Source organism: Petaurus breviceps, unplaced genomic scaffold, assembly GCF_028583685.1.
Source record: "Petaurus breviceps papuanus isolate PSGF00001 unplaced genomic scaffold, PetGlider_PUasm1.0 90723, whole genome shotgun sequence".
Lineage (NCBI taxonomy): Eukaryota > Metazoa > Chordata > Mammalia > Diprotodontia > Petauridae > Petaurus > Petaurus breviceps.
The window spans coordinates 4812092-4836185 of record NW_027187323.1 but is presented as its reverse complement, the minus strand read 5'-3'; the positions used below and the strand labels follow the sequence as shown (position 1 = coordinate 4836185).

Sequence of the window (24094 nt, the reverse complement as noted above, 5' to 3'; positions counted from 1 at the left end):
GGGAAGGGAAGGGAAGGGAAGGGAAGGGAAGGGAAGGGAAGGGAAGGAATCATGGGTATTACCTCACTCTAAGAGAGTACCTAAAAAGGCATTAGCCTAAAAGGGCCAGGATCTCGCATTACATCCTGGGTCATCTCCAGCCATCCTAATGAATATCTGGTCACTGGATCCAGATGGCTCTGGAGGAAAAGTGAGGCTGGTGACCCTGCAACACCCTCCTTCACTCAAATCAAAGTCAACTACAAGTCATGTCATCATTTCCTTGATACCATGGTCCTCTTTAAAAACAAAGGACAAACACAAGGAAGCATAAATAAACTTGGAAAAGATAGAGGTGTGTGGAATAGTGAATCAATAAGGAAGTTATAAAAATATTGCCTTGTTTCAAGGGGGCCCAGTTGAGAGTATAAAACATAAACTTTAGTGGATCTAGTCAGCATGGTTTCCAGATTTTCTTCAGTTTCATTCAGAAGCATGTGAGTAGGAGCAATGGATGATAAGAATCACCAAGACTGAGACTTGACAAGACAAGACCAGCAATAAAATAAGGGCATGAGGGACTCACAAGAAAAGGACAAAGGAGAGTTGAACTATTTCACCAAGGGGTCAAGATGGATAAAGGAAGAGAGTGTAACTAGCACAGGGTTGATGGTCTGGGGAAGAAATGAGGGGTCAAGGGATTGGAGATCACAATGAAAACCCAGTAAGGAGTTAAGGATTACAAGGTATAAGGAATGAACACAGAACCACAGATGGTGGTCAGATAAGGGAATTTCAGAGTTCCTAAATATAAAGGTGTATACAATTTTGGGTGATGACAAAATCAAGGGTATAATATATACAATATAATCTGTGTGTTAGCTGAGGTGAGATGGGGGAATAGGTCGTGGGAAATGAGAAAATCGAGGATCTGGAAGGTTAGAGTGTTCAAGAAAATATCAACATTTATATTGAAGTCCCCCTAGTAAGAAGACAGACCCAAGGGTAAAAAGAAAGGTTATGGCCCAAGCACTGAACTCACTGAAAAAACAGGAAATGTCTTGGAGGTCAGTAGATGATAGCTACCAGAATTTCGATTATGTAGAGAATCTCAAAGGAGGAGAGATTACTGAATGCTGGTGGTAGAAGGTGAACTCAATGGGGAGAACAGAATATTTCAAAGAATATTCCAACTCCCTCACCTGGATCAGTGAGTTGAGGGGAATTAGTGAGTGCAGCCAATGCTGGAAAAGGTGGTCAGGGAGGCTGTGACATCTGTAAGAGAACCAGATTTCAGTGAATACAAGAAGATGAAAGGAGTGGGAAAGGAAAAGGTTTAAAATGAAGCACGTTTGTGAACAAGCTTCCCAGAGAGCACAGTGGAAGGGTGGGTAGCTTTATAGTGAGATATTGGGGGATGAGGATTGTGTTGAGGGTGACGATAATAAGGGAATGGTAGTAAAGGGAAAGAAAACAAGTTTTAATAATGACAGTGGGAAGGGGGGGGTTGAGAGTCATTGGGATATGGGAGAGAGTATGACTAGGTGGAGTTATATCAATCACTGACAAATGAGTTCAGGTGGCTTATCAACAAGACTAGGGGATAGGCACAGGGTGAAATCTTCTCAGGGTGTTAGGCATTTCAGGTGAGGAAACCAATAGCAATGCTACTTCTGTTCTTTCACTGTAGGCAGGCCAGGCCAGAAGTTAGGTGGAGGAAGCAAGATGGAATGACATCTCTCTTCCCTGCAAGTGTAAAGAGGCCAGCCAGTCTAGTCCATATGATGGAATGATGTCTCTCTGATCGAGTTCAAGCAGGAAGAGACCAGCACTTGATGGAATGCCGGCTCTCTGATCCCCTGAGAGGAAGAGGGCAGCCTATTGTTCTAACAGAGATGTGAAACTCACAGTCTGTCGGCCATAAGTGGTACAAAACTCCTAAATACAGGCCAAACCAAATTAAAATGTAATTAAGCAATGACTAGCAAAATAAAAATGCAACATAGACAATCAAAATGTTGGTTTTCTAAGTCAATATGCAACTTGCAGGGAGAGGGATCCCTTTCTGTTTGCTTTTAACACCAGGGCTCTAACTCATAAATTTAGACCTAAAAGGGGCCCTAGAGGTCATTGTATCCAAACTTCTCATTTGAAAAGATCAGGCTTAGCCTAGAGAAGAAAAACAGTGGACAGGGTGATTCTCTTCTAAAATGAGAAGGAGAATTGGATGTGTTTGGGTTGGCTCAAGAAGGCAAAACTCGAATCAGTAGAAAGTAAAGGAGGTGGGAGGGGAATATTGGAATTTAGTATGAGGCAAAACTTCTAAGCAATTAGAGCTGTACGAAAAGTGGAATGAGAGACCTCATCAGGTAGTGAGTTATCTACCCCTGAATGTCTTCAAGCTAAGTTCGGATGACCACCTATTGGTAATATTTTGTAGCAGGTAATTTTGTTTAAGCATAGATTGGGTTAGATAACCTCTGGGGTGCCTTCCAAAGAAGATTCTACTTCTGTGATATAACTTTTATAATATAACAACTAGAACCTAATAATTACCATACTGGAGCAAATATATGGCCCATCCAACTCAGGATTTTGTTTAGGAGTAATACGAAAAGGTGTTTTCTGAAAAATCACAGTTGTTCATACCACCTGTATGTGTACATGTGTGTGTGTGTACACCTATACGCACACACACAGACACACACCCATATCATTCTTAAATCCTTAGTTGTATGCCCTCAAAGTTAGGAAGACAATGATGATGTTAATGGTGATGATGATGCTTTAAAGTTTACAATGCTCTTTATATAAATATTATCAGTTCATTTTCATAAGAACTCCATATGGTGGTTATTACAGTTAACATTAGCCCCATTTTAGAGATAAGGAAATTGAAACTCCAAAACCCAAAATTACCTGATGAAGGTCACATATCTTGGAAAGGACATAGCTAGGATGTAAACCAAGGTCTCCTTAATCAGTGATGGATGTACAATGAGTTCATTGAACATCCATCACTGATTAGTTTACATAAACCCTTCTGGACTGTATTTATATATTCCCTTAGAATACTGTTTAAAATTCCCTGTGCAAAGCATTTTCTCTTATCTTTTGTTTACTTTAAACCAAAAAAAAATTGTATAAAGTTTCCAGTACCTCTCTTGATGGCCTTTTAAACTTTGACTCTTCAAATATGTCCGTCCCCCCTACATCGTCTTCCTTAACCACCACAGTCCTAAGTGATTACTTCCTCAACTGAATTCCTGTAGCAATTTTGGTCCGTACCACTTATGACATTTTTCTGCTTGTTTAAAAAGTTATTTGAATGTATCAGTCTATGTCTTCCCTATAGAAACAATGGAAACATGATGCAAGAAGAAGGTGGGAAACTTTGATTGGGTCCACTTTTGTTTCTGGCATGTAATATTGTATTCAATGTTTCTTTCCATTTATTTACTAATATTTTGTTATTTAGTCATTTTACAACAGTGCCCAACTCTTTCTGACCCCATCTGGGGTTTTCTTGGCAAAGATAAATACAAAGATAAATGTTTGCCATTTCATTCTCCAGTTCATTTTACAGATAAGGAGCTTGAGAAAAACTGGGTAAGGTGACTTGCCCAAGATCACATAGCTAGCAAATGTCTGAAATAAAATTTGAACTCGGGTCTTCCTGACTCTAGGCCCAGCTCTACATCTATCCACTTCACCACCTAGTTGTGACTTAATCTAAATATTAATTTAATGAATCATTTTAGTCTACCCAGTGAAGGGAAATGAGACTGCCATTAAGTCCATGGGGAGGTGACACTTTCCCACCTCAAGTTATTGCAATAGCCTAATTATTGGTCTCCCTTAAATTTTTCCCTCTGCAATCCATTTTCCCTACAACTGAACTGCTAACGTGATTTTCTTAAAACTCAAGTCTGATCCTATCACTCCCCTACTCAACAAACTCTAGTTTATCTCCATTTCTTTTTGGATCAAATAGAGACATTTCCATTTGTTTTTTAAAGCCCTTCAAAACTTGCTTCAATTTATTTTGCCAATGCTTGACACAGTATTTGACAAGTGAACATTTAAGTACATTTTGTATCATTTTCATCCATCCATCCATCCATCCATCCATCCATCCATCCATCCATCCATCCACTTATGATTACACTTCACTTACTTTCCTGTTATTCATGGTTTAGCACAACTGGATTCTTGACTTTTCTTCACCAACATTTCATTCTCCTTCTCTGTACTTTTGTACTGGTGATTCTCCATGCCTAGCACATACTCCCTACTCATTTTTACCTCTTAAAATCCCTTCTTTCCTTCAAAATCCAGTTCAAATCTTACCTTTTACATGAAGCCTTTCAAGATCCTCCCCACTGCTAGTGCCCCCCCCCACAAATTACTATGTATTCCTATCATATGTTTTATATATGTAGATTTTGGTCTTTTTCCCTTCTGTCACATCATGAAAATTCCTTGAGAACAAGGGTTATTTCATTATACCCTTAGTACCTAGAAAAATAGCACTAGGTATATAGTAAGGTACTTTAAAATATTTGTTGATTGACTGATTGATTTTATGCTATCACATATTATCTTTTTTTCCCCGTGTTGGCCTGGACATAGTAGGACCTCAGAAATTCTTTGCTGATGATGAGTATGATGAAAGTTTTAAGAGAAAATTTTCTAGACCTGTGTCTGTAGCCCTGCTCTTCCAAGAAGAAATTAGGTCCTCTTGAAATTTGTCTAAGCCAAGATAGTCATATTTTCATGAACTTTTTTCTGTGACATGTCTATGACCTCAGTGCTCACACAGCTTTGAGGAAGCAAGGAGAATAGTTGTGATTAGCTCTATTTAATAGATGAAAGACATCAGATATAATAAAGTTAAGCTGAGTGTGATGTGCCTAAAGCCAGAATGAAGCAGGTAAAAGCCAGGGTGAGAATCCAGGTATGCAGCCTCTATAGGGGTCAATGATAGGCCACAGGAAAGAACATGAACAATCTTGAAGATTTTGATAGTGCCTGTGTAAAGCCATGTGCTTTAGAAAGCAAATTGGACCAGTATTTTCATTATGTATTCCAAGTAAGTTCAGTCTTCCACTGTGGGAAAAGGGTGTGCCCCACCAATTCCATGAAGCTATTTCTCAGGTAACCCCATATGGAAGCCAATTTTCATCAGGTAAAAAGAATGGGCAGAGTAATCTTTGCCCATATGTCAGAAAAGGAAGTCCCAAGACTGGCAGACTTGTTTGTAAAACCAGTGGCATCTTGCAAAAGTCAAAGGTTTCGTGGTCATATTTTCCACTTGAAAGACCATTGTGAAATCTTGGGTCATAGATTGTGAGATTTCAGCCCTGCTCCAGTGAGGTGCTAAGAAACTCTGCTCATTAAATTCCATGTTTTGGAGGGATAAGCAGCAGTCAGCTAGTGGTAATAGTGCTATGCCTTTCTCTACTGCCCTTTTTGGCCTGGCAGAGAATTCCAAAAACAAAAGAAAAAAAAAACAAGAAACAACCAAGATTCATTAAGTTTCCTTTCCCTCATCTGAGAGAAGTAAATATTATTCCCTACCTTTTGGGAGAAAGGCTTCAGAGTCAGGAGAAATTAAGTGACATACTGAGGGCCTCCCAAAGCCATTCTAATCAATGAGCAAGCTAAATTTTGCATTAGATTATTATATCCTGCTAATCTTACTGGGGGAAATTGGCCTCTGGTAAAAGGGTTTGACATAGAAGTAAAAGTTTTGGGTTTGGAGTCAAAAGAGCTGGGTTTGAATTTTGGCACTGACATTTACCAGCAATGTGACCATGAACAAGTCACATCATCTCCTGGAGCTTCAGTGTCCTTATCTGTAAACTGAGAACAGGGATATGCCTCCTCCCCGATACGCAAAGATGTTGAGAAGTGTATTTTATAAAACTTAATGTGTTATAAAAATTCCCATTATTATATGACAAAATCCTTCACCCTGGTATAGTTGCAAGAGCATTGAAGTAAGTCCCAAGAGCCTTTAGCTCTAGATCTGACAAATTGTGGGTACCCTGAGGTCTGTCCTTCTCTTTGTATCTACTTTCAGTGTATAGAAAACAGGATGATAAGCCCTGTGTTCTTTGAGGAAACTCAGTGATATCCTATATATATATAGAGTTCTGGACTTGGAGTCAGGAAGGTCTGAGTTTGAATCGAGCCTCTCACATTTACTTAGCTGTATGACCTGGCCAGGTTATTTCATCTAAGTCTCAGTTTCCTCAAACATAAAATGGAAATACACTAACAGTAGCACATCCACAGGGTTGTTGTGAAGATCAAATGATATGTGTAAAGACTGAAAGTTCTGTAATAAAAGTTGTCTTAGGATAATGGCTTTGAGAAGTAAGTTACGGGATTGTGTTATAGGATAGTGAGTTATCCTCAAAGCCATGAAGATCAAGGTTCAAGTTTCATCTCTGATACATACTGGCTGTGCAGCCTTTGGAAAGATAATTAACTTCTCAGTTCTTTAGGTAACTTTAAGCCTACAAATTACAGGTAAGGTTCTGACTTACATTGTTACAGGGAATTTCTTCCCTTCGAAGTTCCCATTACCAAGAGTATCACCATACCTATCTCTATCCTAACCCCAACTTTAAGTCTTTGCTAAAAGGATCAAATTAGTTGGAACTAGGCCCAAAGGGCAACCAAACTTTTGATCCAGCAATACCACTACTAGGTCTGTATCCCAAAGAGATAATTTAAAAAGGGAAAAGAATCCATATGTAGAAAAATATTTATTGCAGCTCTTTTTGTTGTGGCAAAGAATTGGAAATTGAGAGGATGCCCATCAACTGGAGAATGGCTGAACAAGTTGTGGCATATGATTATGATGGAACGCTATTGTGCTGTAAGAAATGATAAGTAGGCAGATTTCAGAAAAACCTAGAAAGAAATATATGAACTGATGCTGAGTAAAGTGAACAGAAACCAGGAGAACACTGTACATAGTAACAGCAGCATTGTGAGAGGATCATCTTTGGTAGACTTAGCTCTTCTCTGCAACACAATAATCTAAGACAATTCCAAAACTCATGAGGGAAATTGCTATCCACATCTAGAGAAAGAACTATAGAGTCTGAATGCAGATCAGAGTATACTATTTTATATTTTTTTGTTCTTGTTTTCTTTCTTATGGATTTTCCCTTTTGTTCTGATTCTTCTTTCACAACATAACTGATGTGGAAATATGTTTAATATGATTGTACATGTATAGCCTATATCAGATTACTTACCATCTTGGGAGGTAGGGAGAAAAAAAAAACCTTGGAACTCAAAATCTTATAAAAGTCAATGTTAGAGGAAGCTAGGTGGCACAGTGAACAGAGCACTAGCCCTGGAGTCAGGAAGACTTGAGCTCAAATGTGGTCCCAGACACTTAACACTTACTAGCTGTGTGACATTGGGCAAGTCACTCAACTCCAATTGCCCTGCCTTCCCCCCTCCAAAAAGCAAAAAAAAGTGAATGTTGAAAACTGCCTTTATGTGTAATTGTAAAAAATAATATACTATTAAGTGTTGGGGGTAAGGATAAAATTGGAATGTAACTAAAAGTTTTTTGAAACCTATGAATTTTTACTAAATCTTTTCATTCATTCATTTATTATCTATTATGTACAAAATACTGTGAGATTATATAAATATTAGAATTACATATTCATCATGTGGTAAAGCTTGAAAACAACTTTGAGGTCATCTAGTCCTCCTCTTACCTGAAGCATAAGCTCTCTCTTTTGTGTGTGTGTGTGTGTTGTGTAAAACTAAAACTTATTTTTGAGTTACATTAAAGAGGGGGCTTCATAAAAATTGCTATTAGTAATGGTGAGATATGTTCATGCAAGGTTAGCAAATGCTTTGGGGAGTTAGCAGAAAATGCTCACACAAGGCTGTTTTTCTGCTCCCTGCTATTCATGGTACAGCGGAGAAAAGAACACTGGGTGAGGAAGTCAGGGTACCTGGATTCCAGTCCTGGTTCTTTCAGTAACTGGCCAGGTAACCATGGGCAAACCCTTCACTTAGAAGCCTCTGTTCTTCCTCTATAAAGTGAGGGGCTTGGACTAGAGAGCCTCCAAAGTCCCTTCCAGCTCTTTATGAGAACTGAATTAGTGTAGGTCTAACTGTATTTTTTCCTTATGTTTTTTCTGTTTGACTTTCACACTTAAAGATCTCAGACTACAAAAGGGAATGGGTCAACCTTATTCCTATTGGATCTGGCTTTAGGAGGGAGGGAAATACACACTAAATAGGGGATCTCACCCTCCAGGAGAATAGGGGGGGGAGAGGATATGAGGGGGGATGATGAAAGGGAGGGCAGGCTCGGGGGGGAGGGAAGTTGGAAGCACCCACTTTTGAAAAGGGACAGGATCAAAGTAGAGAATAGAACAAGTGGGAGGTGGGATAGGAGGGAGGGAAATATAGTCAGTCTTTTACAATATATCTGCTATGTTATTGTTTTGCATTAGCCACACATGTACAACCTATACTGAACTGCTTATCTTCCCAGTAAGGGTGGGTGATAAGGGAGGAAGGGAATGAATCTGGAATTCAAAGTTTTAAAATCAAATGTTTAAATATATATATACTATTATCAATATTGTTTTACATATAATTGGGAAATACAGAGATCCACGATGCCCTACTGGAAAAGTTGAAATGGGTATGGGAGAAAATATGGGAGAGAGCAGATCAGAGGTGGGGATATCCTGTGGGACTGCTGTTTTGGGGGGATGGGTGGGGGAAAAACGGGGAGAAAATTTGTAACTCAAAATCTGGCAGAAACGAACGATGTAAATCAGAAGTTAATAAAGCATTTTAAAAAAAAAAGATCTCAGACTATTCCAAATGGAAAATCAACCCAAAACATTATTTGTCCTTATCCAGTTTCCCAGGAAAGGTAAATTATGTACCTTTTTGTGTAGGATTCACTCCAAATCACAATCCAAACTAGATGGGGCATTAATAAGTACTGTGCTAAAGGGGTGTCAGTTTGAAAAAGTGACTTATTTTCTAAAGTTTTATTTCCACTCAAAGCAAACAAAATCATCCTTAAACACCTAAACATTATTTGCAGAAAGTGTCCTTGAAGAGGAGGGGCTTGCCTTCCTCATATTATGTCCCTATTTGGATCCTTCGCAGGCTCTTGTAGTCTGGATGCAAGGTATAGGAAGAGACAATGGAGATTAGATGCTGTCTCTCCCTCTTCCTGCCTCTACATAATAATACAGCACTCATAAAGCTTGATTAAAATGCTTTTCATGTCTTATTTCACGTGATCCCCACAACTCTGTTTGCCCCTCACTAATGGCTCTTGGTTATGTCTTCATATAGCAACCTGGCTTTGTTTTCATGAATTTCTGGATGGGGGCTAGAAGACATATTAAGAGGCTACATACAAATGGCTATGCATTTGATTAAAAAAATGTTTTGCTAGGCTCTTTAATATTGAGGTGACCCTGAGATGGGTGACTGCGATAGTAATGGAATATAAAGATCCCCCTGTAATGGCTTGGTTTTCAAACTGATTGTGTTAAAACCCAGAGCTTGTTAATCCCACCTGTGGGATGGACTTGTTGATGTGAAAAGAAAGTCCTGAACTGGGAGGAGCTGGTGAGGTAGATTTGGAGAGAGACAAGAGAGAGGCAGAAGAACTTTTTGGAAGCAGCACCCTTTTGGAGGCAGAGAGAGACTGAGAGCATTGCTGAGGGCCACTTTGAGTTACCCTGGACTTTTGAGACCTGCCTCCAGAGCTGCCAAGGACTGAGGAGACATGGCTGTTTTGCTGGTACTTTGTCTGTCTGTTTTGATGTTGTTTTGCCAGATTTGTCCACTGGTGAAAGACAGTCCTGTTGTTGAAGAAGTCCTGGAACCTGGCTGTTGGCTAAGAGCTCCTGAGACTGTCCTGCAGACAGAGAGTGAATACTGTCCACTGGTGAAGGACAGTGCTGTTGCTGCAGGGGTCTGGGAACCTTTCTGTTGGTTCAGAAGCCCTGAAGAAGGATTTTCTTGTTGTATGTTTAAAGAAATCCTGGGAGAGGGTTTTGCTAATGTTTTCAGGGGTCCTAGGACTGTTCTGCAGACAGAGAATAAATTAATGAAGAGACTGGCAATGTATCTTGTGGCCTTGCTAAGCCTTGTCTCCCCAGGAACTAAGATTGCTGAGAACTTGCCTCCTGTCAAGATGAAGAAAAGACCTCCATTTGGGTATTAAGTGCTGTGCTTAAACTGGTTGTAACTCTGGGGTAGATTCAATTGTGATCCAGGGGTGGGGAACTTTTGACCTTTTTGTGTTCTATGGTTGAACAAATGAATGTACTTTACTTAGATTGGAAACTAATCTCCATTTGAGAAGAGGGGTTTTGTGATGGACTAAATGAAGGTACAGCCTAGGGGTGGAGTAGTATTTAGAACAGGGACTTTGTAATTGATTGAATGAATGGAAGGTCCTGGGGTGGGGTAGTACTTGGAGATTATTTAATCACCCTTAGTAAATGCTGTATTTTGAATGATGTCATATTTTGATCTTCTCTGTTCTTAATTTGTCACTGAATAAAAAGGAGAGCACCTATGCTGGTATTCTGAACCTTGAGAAGTTGCCTTTCCTTGGCATTACATTACAGTGATACATGGGTCTGACTGAGTAATATGCTATGTACTGAATACCACTCTATGGCAGAATGGATGGCCGGAAGAGCAGTCTTACCATGGGGTTATTCAGTTTTCAGGGGAGTTCACAGTAGAGTTTAATCAGGTGCTGGACTTCTGTAAAGTGGCTTGTGATGGGGAGGTCTGGTGTCTCCTCACATAGTTTTATACACACATTGGTAACAAAACAAGTAGCCAGAGGTGGGGAGTACAGTGTTATTCATCCCCACATAAGGGGCACACCGATTTCAGCTTTGTCAATGGAGAGGAGGCAAAGTTGTAGTCCAGGTGCACAGGGGGTTGTGGGGCTGGCAGGGCAGTCAGGGATTTGATACTTTCTTGATTTTCTGATGAATACCACCAATCTAGGAATTGCAGGAAGAAAACACCTACAGAAAGGTCTGAGAAGAGGGACAAGGCAAGGCCCCCTGCAGCTTTCTTGACAGCTGACTGAACCTTCTCTCAAATACTAGTGGCTGGCTGTTACATCCCACTAGCTCTTGCTAGTGTCTTTTCCATAGCTTGGATAAGCTCTGCTGAGAGTCTACCTAGCCGAGCTCCAGCCAGGCTCAGCAAGGTCGAATGATGCTAGCCCTCTCCTGGAGGTAACGTACCTACTGTATGAGGCACCAGTCTTCCCAGGCCATGGTCACAAAGGGATAAGCTTCCAAGAAAGCTCAGTAAAACCGCTTCCAACAGGAAGAGGGGCAATGGATGGAATACTCATCCTCTTCTCTTAGGCTGGAGACCAACTTCTCCAACTTCACTTTCAAGTAGGGAAGGAGGCCCAGGAATAAGAGGGATTTCCAAAGCTGCTTCTTTGGGAAGCCAGAACTGGCCTCCCAGGGTCTTCCCATCACGATCCTCTTTAAGCCATAAACATTTTCAGAGAAGGAGGCACTGGCTTTAGACAAGTACTGCGGCTGTGGCAAAAGATCCAGAACAGTGCAGATTTCATCAGACCGCCTCCAGAGGAGGCCAGAATGGGCGGGGAGATTTCTGCAACAACCTTGGCCACGTGCTGCAGGGAGGGCGTCCTGGCTGCCATCAGACTGCCCTGCGCTACCACCTAGAAGATGGCAGGGCGGTCACCTGCGCCCGGGGCGGCCGTAATGTGAGCCCCAGGCTCAGTCATCATGCCCCCTCTAGAGGTGCCGGGCCCTGGTGGGCCTCTGAAACTAAAAGGCGACTAGGTACGAGGGGGGCCAGAGGGGCGCCCCGCTGTCTGGAGCGTCGGGGAGTAGGAGCGAGGTCGGTGGAGGGCCCCGGGGCGGGGGAGCAGGAGCTCCGAGCGGGAGGGGCACCTGAGCCAAGCTGCCATCTCCCTGCCAAGGGGAGGAGACTGAGGCAGCCGGGCGGGTGCTGGGAACCCGGGCCCCATGGGGAGCCGAGAGGGAGGAGGGCCCTGGGGTTGAGAGTCTCGTGGGCAGCGCCCTCTCTCCTGAATATAATTGAAAAATAATCCGGTCTCTGATTGGTCACCTCCAGTGTGGGGAGATTCACTCTCTCACAAGACAAGAAACGTGTTTCTGGATACTCCTTCCCAAAATACAAGGTAAATACATCCTGAAACAATTTTAGGGTTTTTTTGATTGACATATGTTATCGACGAGTAAGAAGGAAGTTGTAGTAGGTCGAGAGCTAGGTGGCCTTAGAGTCAAGAAGACCTGGTGAAATTCTGCCTTTTACACATACTGGCTAAATGGCATCCCTCAGTGCCTAAGAATATAAGTTGCAGAACGTGACCCCCTACACTGATAGCGGGAGTTTCGTCATCTGAGAATTAGTTTTTTTTATACTAATGAAGTTCTTATCCCTGTGTACTACTTACTGCATGTTGAGCTTTCAACCCCCTACGCCCTTCTGTTTCACATGAACCACTTTATAGATATTCTGCTCTCCCCACCCGCCTCTCCCTGTCCCACTCAATTCTGTATTAGTGACTTTATAACCCAACAATGCAGCCTTCTGCTTATCCTCACTAAATAATACCTCATCACCGTCAGCCTTGCATTCTGACCGTTGAAGTCATTTTTTTATCCCAATTCTGACACCCAGTGTATTAGCTCTCTCCTGGTTTTGTGGTATCTTCACCCAAGTCATTGGTAAAAATACTGAACAGAAGAGGGTCAAGGATGGGGCTCTGAAGAACTCCATCCAAAACCTCTATACAGGCTGAAAACCATCAATTAATTGTCATTCTCGAACTCTGATCATTCAACCAGTTTCAAATCTACCTAACTGTATACTGCCATTTGGGGCCTCCATCTTCTCATCATGACTATTAGAATAGGGTAAGAAACTTTGCCACATTATTTTTGGGAAAACCAAATAATATGTATCTGTTACATTACCTTAAGGTAAATTAATTTACCAAACTAGTAATTATCAAAAAGGCAAATAGGTGGCACAGTGATTAGCATGCTGAGCCTGGATTCAGGAGGATTTATCTTCCTGAGTACAAATCAGGCCTCATGCACTTACTAGATGTGTGATCCTGGGCAAGTCATATGACTGTGCCTCAGATTCCCCCATCTGTAAAATGAGCTGAAAAAGGAAATGGCAAACCACTCTTGTTTCTTTGCCAAGAAAACCCCAAATGGGATCATAAAGAGTTAGACTTGACTAAACAACAACTACTATCAAAAAGATGAGAGTTTGGCATAACTGATTTTTATTTTTCATTTAGATGTTTTCTTTAAAACTTATTTGTTAATATAAATTCAAGGGGACTGGGAAGATTATGAGTTTGGGAATGAAAGACTCTGGATTCTCATTTCAGCTCTTAGACTTACTAGCTGTGTAACCTTAGTAAGGAAATATAAAATCCCTGGGCCTTAAGTCCCTCATCTCTAAAATGAGGGCTCTGCACTGAATGACTTTTGAGATCCTTTATATCTCTGAATCTATTATTTTAAGAGCCAGACTTGCTTAGTAAATACTTATATTTAATCACCTTAATTTCAACTCAAAGTATCCTAAGACTTTTTCAGCCCTGCCTTCTTAATCCCCGTCAAGATTCTATAATCATTTTCATTCACATTTCCTCATGAGGTCATTGTACATATAATATTTGATTGTGCCTTTTCACTTTGTATTATTTCATAAAGGTCTTTCCATATTTCTTTGCTTTTTTCATAAATGTCCATCTTGATTACTTTATTTCATTATGTTAACATATCATAAATTATTCAGCCATCCAACTATTGCTGGTACTTCGGTTTGATTGCTCCCAGTCTTTGTTTTTGTTTTTTACAATTACATATAATATTGATACGAAAATCTTTGGACAGCTCTTTTATTGTGTTTGGTTTTGATAACAATGTTAAGGAATATTCCTAGCAGTGGAATCACTGGGTCAAAAGGTATGATAATTTTATAACATTTATGGTGTACTGCCAAATAGCTATCCTAAAAGTTTGTACAATAGGCATAATTTATTTCTAATGAACCCATGCTAGTCTGTGATTATCAATGTTTCCCTTTCTAAGAGGTCTGTCACTTCTTTTATAATTTGTTATACCATTTTGCTAGGAATTAACATCAAATTCAGTAACCTATAATTTCTAGGTCTAAGAAACAGTGTTCATAAAAATAGGCAGAGGGAAGAGAGTGAGATGAGATCATGGAATAGAAAGTGGTCTAGTTTGGAAAGATACAATCAAACACTCAACAAGTATTTACTAAGTACATACTATATGCCAGAAAATTTGCTACTACTACTTCTACCTCTACCACTACTACTGCTGCTACTACTACTACTACTACTACTACTACTACTACCACCTACTACTACTACTACATTACTACTAGCTAACATTTATTTATTTTAAAAATTTATTTTATTTTCAATTCATGGAACAAAAAAAGCATTTCTGTAACACTTTACAGTAAAAAAAAAAGATGATTTCACATGAAACTGCAAATCTATCACATATTACTTGCTATTCCCTACAAATTCACAGCAAAGTTATCATATAAATTTATTTTTATTTCCTTCCCTTCCGATCCTAGAGATGGCTACCATTAGACACAAATAAGTGTGTGTGTGTATACATATGTGTATGTGTAAAATTATTCTATGCACACTTCTATTTGGCAGTTCCTTCTCTGGATGCAGATAGCATCTTTCTTTATATGCTCTTTATTTTTAATTTATGTATTTTATAGTAGAATGACAGATGCTCAAAGTCCTTCTTAAAACAATATTGCTGTTGCTGTATACAATGTTCTCTTGGTTCTGCACACTTAGCTCTTCATTATTTTGTACAAGTCTTTCCATGCCTTTCTAAGATCACTGAGCTCATCATTTCTTATAGCACAGTAGTATTTCATCACAATCATATACCACAACTTTTTCAGCCATTATCCAATTAATGGGGATTCCTGCAAATTCCAGTTCTTTGCCACCACAAAGAGAGCAGCTATAAACATCCCATTCATGTTAAAAGTTATAAGTACTATTTGGGAATTTACCTTCATCTTATTTTTACTCACTTTTTTTCTTTTTCAACCTCTCTTTTTCCAATATACCTGTTACCTTATCTTCTTTCCCCTCCACTTTACCTACCCCTCCAATAATCCCCTCACCCACCCCCTCAACTAACATTTAAATAGTGCTTACACTGTAGCAGGTACTGAACTAAGTGATTTACAGATAGGGACTATTTAATCGAACAGATTGATGAGGAAACCAAGGTTTATCAGATTTAACTGATGCAGAAACTGAAGTTAAGTGACTCACCCAGGGCCACACAGTAAGTATCTCTGCTGCATTTGAACTCAGTTCTTCTTTTTTTCAATATAGCTAAAGGAAAAGAAAATGTGACTCTTTGTTATTGTCTCAAACCTTTTGGGGTTTAGCCCTTCTCAGCACTAATATCACAGGACTGTGTCAGGCTTTTGGAAATCATACTCAGTTGATTGCTTTCAATTCTTTCTTTTTTATTCAAATTGAGCCAACAAGCATGTATTAAACACATTGCCAGGCAATGTGCTATGTTCTGGAAATATAAATATAAGCAGAAATAAAGAAAATTATTGCCCTCAAGGAGCTTATATTCTAATGGAGGAAGAGAGAACATAAAAGGAAGATAGAAAGGGGGGGGCAGTATTCACATGAAGGCATTATGGGAAAAATCTGGAGAGTCAGGGATGAAGACTGGTCAGGAATAAAAACACATGATTGGGCTGGGTAAATTCCTTAAAATGGAGGTTCTGAAAGGAACCAATCAGAGGAAGGAATCACAGGAGAGCAATGAACTTCCAGGGTGATTAAGTCAGGGGTAGAATGAACTTACCAGATGAGTTGGCTGGTATGACATGGTGGAGAAAGTCTGAAGTGTTAGGAATGGAGGTTGGACAGTAATGAAAATATGCCTGACTTGAGCACTCTCCTTAAATTGTACATGTTTTTAAAATGTGAGTTGTCTTATGAGCAACTTGTTCATCTACTTCAGGTCTGTTTTACAACTCCCTTTTATTGTCCATGATAGAATTATATGGAAAAATGTGAATTCCATTCTTGTGAAACTCTTATACTATGTGAGCTGACTTCCTTTTTTAGAATCAGAGCATGGAAGTGTACCTAGATTTTTTTTTCTCTGAACTAATTGAAATAACATTTCATTTTATGACCTATACTGAAGTATGCACAACATTTCCTTTCTTATCAGTCACTGAATTCAAGAGGGCATAATTATTTCCTCCCAGGGATCTTTGACTTCACCTAACAAACTCTGACAATGGTCAGAATTGGGTCTAGAATATCAGTTTCCCTTTCAAATTCCTTTACCCTTTGAAATATGAAATTGTCAGGAAGACAAGGTCAAAAAATCATTTGCTCTGTTTTGAGCATAAGAACAGTTTTAATAGAGAAAAATAACACAACTATTCTGACTAGGATCACTACAACTTTATGTTGCACAACCTCTATTGGGCTCTCACTGTTGCTGGGAAAGCCTGCCAACTAACCTAGTTACTAATTCACTATTTCATTCTCCACACTGGCTTTTCCACACATTTTCATCCATCCTTAAACCCCTCATGGCTTCCCCTGCACCCACTCTCTCAGCTAAAACCTTTGCCTGATGTTTTATAGGGAAAATTGAGACCATTTGCCAAGAAACCCCTCTTCTCCCCTCTTTTTCATTTCCTATCACTCACATGCCTTCTGCCAGTCTCTCTTCCTTCACCCTTGTTTCACATGATGAAATGGCCTTACCCTTTACCAAGGTTAACCCCTCTACTTGTTCAAATGATGCCATTCCATCCCATCTCCTCCAACAGATTGCCTTCCTGTCATCCTCACTCTCTCACTTATTCTCATTCTCTCCTGCTTTGCTGGTTCATTTTCTACTGCCTGCAGAAATGCCCATTGTGGGGGGAAAAAAAAACTAAACAGCAACACCCAGCTCACTTGATCCTTCCATCAACGTTATCATCCTAGTTCTCTTCTTTCCTTTGTGGCTAAACTCTAATCAGTCACTAAAAGATGTTCCTAAAGTACACATCTGATCCTACCATCCCTTACTCAGTAAACTCCAGTGACTCCCTATTACCTCTAGGATCAAATAAAAAAGGCTCTATTTGGCCTTCAGAGCCCCTCCTATCTTTCCAGTCTCTTTATACCTTACTTTCCAAAGTACCTTCCTCTCTGTCTTTGATCCAGCTATTCCATAAACAAGACACTCCAGCTCTCTGTTCAGGGTATTTTCCCTGGCTGTAATACTCTCTCTCTTCTACTCTACCTATTGACTTCTCTAGCTTCCTTTTAAAATCCCAACTAAAATCCCATCTTTTACAAGCAGTCTTTCTCAATCCCCTCTTAATTCTAGTGCCTTTCTTCTGTTCATATTTTCCTATTTATCCTGTAGATAGCTTGCTTTGTATGTATTTGTTTGTATGGTGTCTCGCTCCTTAGATTGTAAGCGTCTTAAGAGTGGGGACTGTGGTTTGCCTCTTTCTACACCCCCTACTATTTAACACAGTGCTAGTAAGTAAGTAGTGTTTATTAATTGTTTGATTCGACGAATATCTTGCTAGCTGAAGTCTCCATTGACAACCATATCCAGTTTCCATGCCAAGTCTGATACCTGTACCAGGAATTTGTCATTCAATGCCTTCTTCAGACCAGACAGTCTGTAATATACTCTCACCTCAATATCTCTTCCAAATTTCCTTTCATTTATCTTCACTTGAAGTGTTCTCTGCCACAGTTCCTGGATATTATGAGACTAGGTCCATGGATTTATGTAAAGGAATAAATTTTCTCAATATACTATATGACTCTACAACCCCTTTTATCTTATCTGTTCTTTGGGGAAAGAGTGTACCTTTCCATTGCTATATTCCAGTCATGAGTCATATAACACCAGAGCTAAGTGGTATTTATGAGGTCATCTTTATCTCCCTGCATTAAACTCTCTAGCTCACTTTATTACCCATATTCTGGTAATTAGCACATAGACATCTAAGGTCATTTTTATCATTTCTGTCCCTTTTTGTGGTTATTTTTTCCTGGACCCTCGTCTTCCTACCCTGATGCCATATGCGTTTCTCTCTTTAATATTTTTTGACAGTTGTATCTGGGCAGTTTTCTCACTCATCTTCCCTTTTTGTTTAAAGATTTTTCTGGATTAGATCCAAAAGTATTTCTTGATTCATTTAACAAGTGTTCATTAAGCTGTTTCTATTAGTCCTTCTTTTTTCAAAGAAGACAAATGACATCACAAATGAATGATGTCTTGCCTTACACATGAATTGAATTAAAGTGAGGCAGAGTTGCACAAATCCTCAGCCTTATTCCCTCTTCCAGAGTCATTGAAGTCCAGTGGGAAAAAAAAAATCAAAATGACAGTACCTACAGCCCCAGTAGGTACAATGGATGACCTTGGTGTCTTCCATGTCTTAGCAAGATCTGTTCTTGTTTCAGCCACTTTTATGGCTGTTAGAACAAATCATTCTTATCCACTCATTCTGTCTGGAGAAGTCTTCACCTTCTTGGTGGAGGCATCTCCCTAACTGGCCGATGAGTTTAAAGCTACCCTCATAATGACAGTTCACCAGGATGTGGCCTCTCCACAATACTATAGCTTCTTGGAGCCACAGGTGAGAGTTGAATGGTTTGTAGGCACCAAAGATGAGTGAGTGGTCCTAATAAGGGCTTAGCAGCCCTCTCAACACCTCATATACCCATCATTAAGCTACTGCTGTGTATAAAGACGGTAGTCTAGATGCTGGAATTCAGAAGTGGGGTGGGGGGAGTTGTTAACCTCATGGCATTTGCATTTCACTGGGGTGGTAGAATACTTACACAAATAAATATGTGCAAGTTAATTTTAAGAATCAGAAAACTAAGGGGCGGCTAGGTGGCACAGTGAATAAAGCACTGGCCCTGGAGTCAGGAGTCCCAGAGTTCAAATCTGGCCTCAGACACTTAACACAAAAACTAGCCATGTGACCTTGGGCAAGTCACTTAACCCCAATTGCCCTCAAAAAAACAAAAAAAAAAGAATCAGAAAACTAGCAATTAGAGGATCTGAGACTAGGGAAAGAATGGAATACTTGGTCCTTATTAGATATATTCTGTTCCTAGTTCAAATCCTCTTATTTCTACATTTCAATTAGCAGTAGAGAAGACTAATTCCTGTTTTCAAAATCTGTCTTATTAATCAGTTGTACATCTCTCATTTCCACTTTTGTGTTTTAAGACTCCTACTTTCAATGGGCATTAATGATGGGGATATTCCCATTGCACAGATAGAGCCCATACATAAATATAATAAAAACTGGATCCAAAATATTTAATAAAATCAGTACAAAGTGTCAAGGAAATTCTGAAGAAGGAAAGACTACTTTTATCTTAGGTGATAAGGGAAGAATGGATACAATTTTAACAGACAGAGGTTGGGGAAGAGGACATTTGCAGTGTAAATGAAGAAATGGAAGAAGGAATTGTGGAATAACTGTGGGGACAGCAAGTAGTCCCGTTTTTTGTCAGAGTAGAGAGTAATACTAAGTATAGGTCATCTTATATAGAAAGTTCATGTTCACAAAGTATTTTATATACATTAACAATAACTCCACACTTATTAAACACTTAATATGTATTAGATATGAAGCTGTCAGATTATTTCCTTTCTGCTGGCTCTGTTCAACTCCCAATCAGCCCTCTGTGAGTTACTTTCCCATTCCCTCAAATATATTATCCTTGCTCTCCCACAATTCAGACAGAAAGAGAAACTAAAAACCTATTCATTTCGCCTTTGCCATCCTGACCATTTATTACCTGAGAGGCTTGTCCTGTCTTTCAGGGGTGTTCTTCTGAATTATGCTGCCACCCAAAAAATTGATTTTCTAATAAGGGGTGAGTTTGGTTTTATTTTTTTATTCTTGAATTATTATTTCATTTCTTCCACCTACTCTCCTGCTAATTTTTCCATTTTTATACTTGTTGTAGGTTTTTTTTAACTTGGCTTTTTTCACCCATTGATGGTCTTTGTCGCTCAGATAATATATGAGACTTCTGCTTTTATTTACACAAAGAATAAATTTTACCACCCTACTTCACACTTATGTCTTATTCCCAAGCTTTGACTTGTTGGGGCAATGAGGTTTCACCTACGATATAGCCAAGGGATTTACTTTGAAAGTAGGGTACCTAAAATTTTCTCAGTCATAGGGATCCATAAGCCTAGTCAATAGGCAGTTGTGGAAAGAGCTGAAGGATGGAGTGAACCTTTATATGCCTCAAATTTCCTTGGCCACGAATGTCAAAGGTCCACCCTATCTGAGCAAGGTGGATTTGGGGAATACTAGGAGTGTCCAAAGTAACAAGATAATTTCATTTTTCTTCTGGAGGAAGAAAAACTTGAATTTGAATCTGGCAGAGACATATCTTAAATTTGTGACCCTGGGGAAGTCATATAACCTCAGATTTCCTCACCTGTTAAATGGGGATAATAATAGCACCTGTCTTCCAAGGCTGTTGTGATATTTATAAAGGACTTAGCACAGTGCTTGCCACCTCTAAATGCTAGCCAGTAGTAGTAATAATAGTAAATTTTCTGGTATATGGTATGTACTTAGTAAATACTTTTTGATTTTTTTTTCTTTTCAAACTGGTCCACTTACTATTCCCTGATCTCATCTCACGTTCTTCCTTCTGCCTGTTTGAATACACACTGTTTCTTAGACCTTGGAATAGATTCACTCAATATTTCTAGCTAATTAAATACTTTCCTTCCTTTAAGATCCAACAAAAGTGCCACTTCTTCCATGAAGCTTTCTTGGGTTCTCTCAATCATATAGTATCTCTTTTTATTCTTGAACCTTCCGTAGCACTCTGGATCTTCCCTGTGCACTTTTTATAGTCTAACTTTTATTATAATTATTAATATATTTGTCATTCCCTCTACTAGACTGTGAGTTACTAGAAGAGAGAGACTCTATTTTCTTGTACCTTTGTCTCTACCATAATAATAGCTAACATTTATATGACTTTATATGGCAGGCACTGTGCTAAGAACTTTACAAGTATTATCTCATTTAGTCCTTACAACTAAGTACTAGATCGTCACTATTCTTATACCCATTTTACAGATGAGAAAACTGAGGCAAATGGGGTTAAATGATTTGCCCAGCGTCACACAGCTGTTAATTGTCTGAGGCTATATTTGAACTGAGGCCTTCCTAACTCCAAGCTTGGCATTCTATCTACTGTGCAACCTAGCTTCTGACATATTGCTCTGTACCCTGTTCATAAACTGTGGGTCAAGATATTTATCCACTCAAAATACCTTAACTGGTTCCCCATTGCCTAATGAATCAAATATAAACTCTTGATTCTGCCATTCAACTTCTTCAATAATCTAGATTCCATCTACTTTTAGGTCCTATTCTCAAATTACTTCTTTTCACATGATTTATATTCCAGACAGATCAGATTCTTCTCTACATATTTTTCTAAGCATTACTTTTGCAGCTTCCATGACTTTGTTCATATCCATGCTCATGCTCCGTTGTACCTGGGACAGAACACTACATCCTACCTTATGTCACTTGTTATATAAATCCCTTCCCTGTCTGAGCAATCAATCAATCAGTAAGCATTTATTAAGTATTTACTTTGTGTAAAGTACTGTGCTAAATGTTAAGGATACAAAGGGAAAAAGTGAGAAAAGTTCCTGTCCTCAAGGAACTTACATTCTAATGGGGAGGGGACAATTTATACACAAATATGTATATGAAAGACATACCCAGAGAAATCCCTTCTTTCCTTCAAGGCCCAGATAAAGTGAGCTTTAAATGATCTACTACCGCTACCTTAGGTGAAAAAGATCTTTTTTTTGCCTCAAATATCTCATTACACTTTTCATACTCCCCTCCTTTACATTCTCTTCTTCCTCTTCTTTGTATTATAGTTATTTGTATCTGTCTCTCCCCTCCATTTTATTGCAAATTCCAAAGGACCCTACCATATACACCTTAAATGCTTAACAAAGTTTAATTAAAATGAAATGAATTGGACTCATATGTAAGTGGGTGTTATTAATCTAAATAATACTTCCAAGTTAGAAAGAGTGCATCGAGAACGTCTTTGGATCATACTAGTAAGAGCAACACCTGCTGTACCACTGAGCCCGTCCTACCTGGAAGGAGAAGGGAGAAGAATAATTGGCAGTGATCTTTCTAAATTACCAGACTGTCCTTCTGTCAGTAACTTACCTTCTGTTTAATTCTTTCCTCCATACTAAGAAATATTCATTCACATGTATAAGTTTGGGTTTTTTTTTCTTCCCCCCACTTCCTTCAGCAATTACTCTATTTTTCCTGTGTATCTCAGTATTGTACATTCCTCCCCCTCCTCATACATTAATATGTTAGTTTGTTCTTGACAAAGTTTCTTCAAGTATCCAATGTATAGTTTAAAATGGGCTCATCAGTCTGAAGGCACTTTGACAGCCCTGAAAAAAATGAACATATTAATATACTGCCACAAAGGACTTTTTAAAAAATAAAAACCCTCCTATCATGCCAAGACATCAATTGTACAGAATGTAACAATGTGATTTACTTTCCTTTTATTCACAGTATGGGGGATGTATTATACCCAGTTCCTACTGTTTGCTATTTTAGATAAAATTTATAGGGTGATTCAGTTGTCAGGAATCATACACAAAAGTAGTTAGTTTTTTAAAGCACATAGTTTTGTTTCATGCATTTGCATTTGGCTATTGGATATTTATTTCTAACTTTATAAAGCTATTTCTTCTCTGTTTTTAAAAGGATGGTTATTATGGAAAATATTGTTTTGGAGGCAATATGCAATTTTATTTTTACAGAGCTAGAACACTGAAATTCAATAGAACCAGGCAATAAGAAATAATTTTTATTGACTGCATTAAATAGCAAAAGAAACATTTATAGAGAAGTAGCAATAGCTTATTGGTCCAAAAAACCTTGCAATCTTTTTTAAAATTTCTGTACATCGAGTAGGCACACATAGACATACACACAATCAAGTTTCCTTTTGTCCAATTTATTGCCAATTAAGACCCCTGTGTCTTCTTTTTTTTCATTTTTAAAATGCTTTATTAACTTCTGATTTACATCATTCATTTCTGCCATATTTTGAGTTACACATTTTCTCCCCGTTTTTCCCCTACCCACCACCCCAAAATAGCAATATCACAGAATATCCCCTCCTGCTCTCTCCCATATCTTCTCTCATATGCCTTTTGACTTTTCCAGTAGGGCATGGTGGATCTCTATGCCCAAGTGCCTGTATATCTTATTTCCCAATTACATGTAAAATAGTATTATTAATAGTACATATATTTAAACATTTTATATTAAAACTTTGAATTCCAGATTCACTCCCTTCCTCCCTTGTCATCCGCCCTTACAGGAAAGATAAGCAGTTCAGTATAGGTTGTACAAGTGTAGCTTATGTGAAACATTAGCATAGTTGCTATATTGTAAAAGACTGACTATATTTCCCTCCCTCCTATCCCACCTCCCACTAGTTCTATTCTCTAATTTGATCCCATCTCTTTTCAAAAGTGGGTGCTTCCAACTTCCTTCACCTCCAACCTGTTCTCCGTTCTATCATCCCCCCTCTAATCCCCTTCCCCCCTACTCTCCTGTAGGATGAGGTACCCTATTAGTGTGTATTTCATTCCCTCCCTGAGCCAAATTCAATGAGAATAAGTTTGGCCCATTCCCTTTTGCCTTCCTATTCTTCCCCTCCATTGTAACCATTTTCCCTTGCCTCATCTATATGAGATAATTTACCCCATTCTGTCTCTCCCCATCTCCTCTCATTATATTCCTCTCTCACCTCTTGATTTCAACTTTTAAGTATCATCCCTTCCTATTAAATTGGTCCTGTGCCCTCTACCTATGTCTACCTGTAAACTTATATACACGCATT

General features: G+C 39.0%; 1 protein-coding gene and 1 pseudogene across 1 annotated transcript in view; both read right to left on the bottom strand.

Annotated features, from left to right (window-relative positions):
• LOC138145014 (uncharacterized) overlaps positions 1–24094 on the bottom strand; it is a 449608-nt gene that overhangs the window by 146996 nt on the left and 278518 nt on the right. The window lies entirely within an intron of this gene.
• LOC138145108 (peroxisome assembly protein 12 pseudogene) lies at positions 10736–11794 on the bottom strand (annotated as a pseudogene).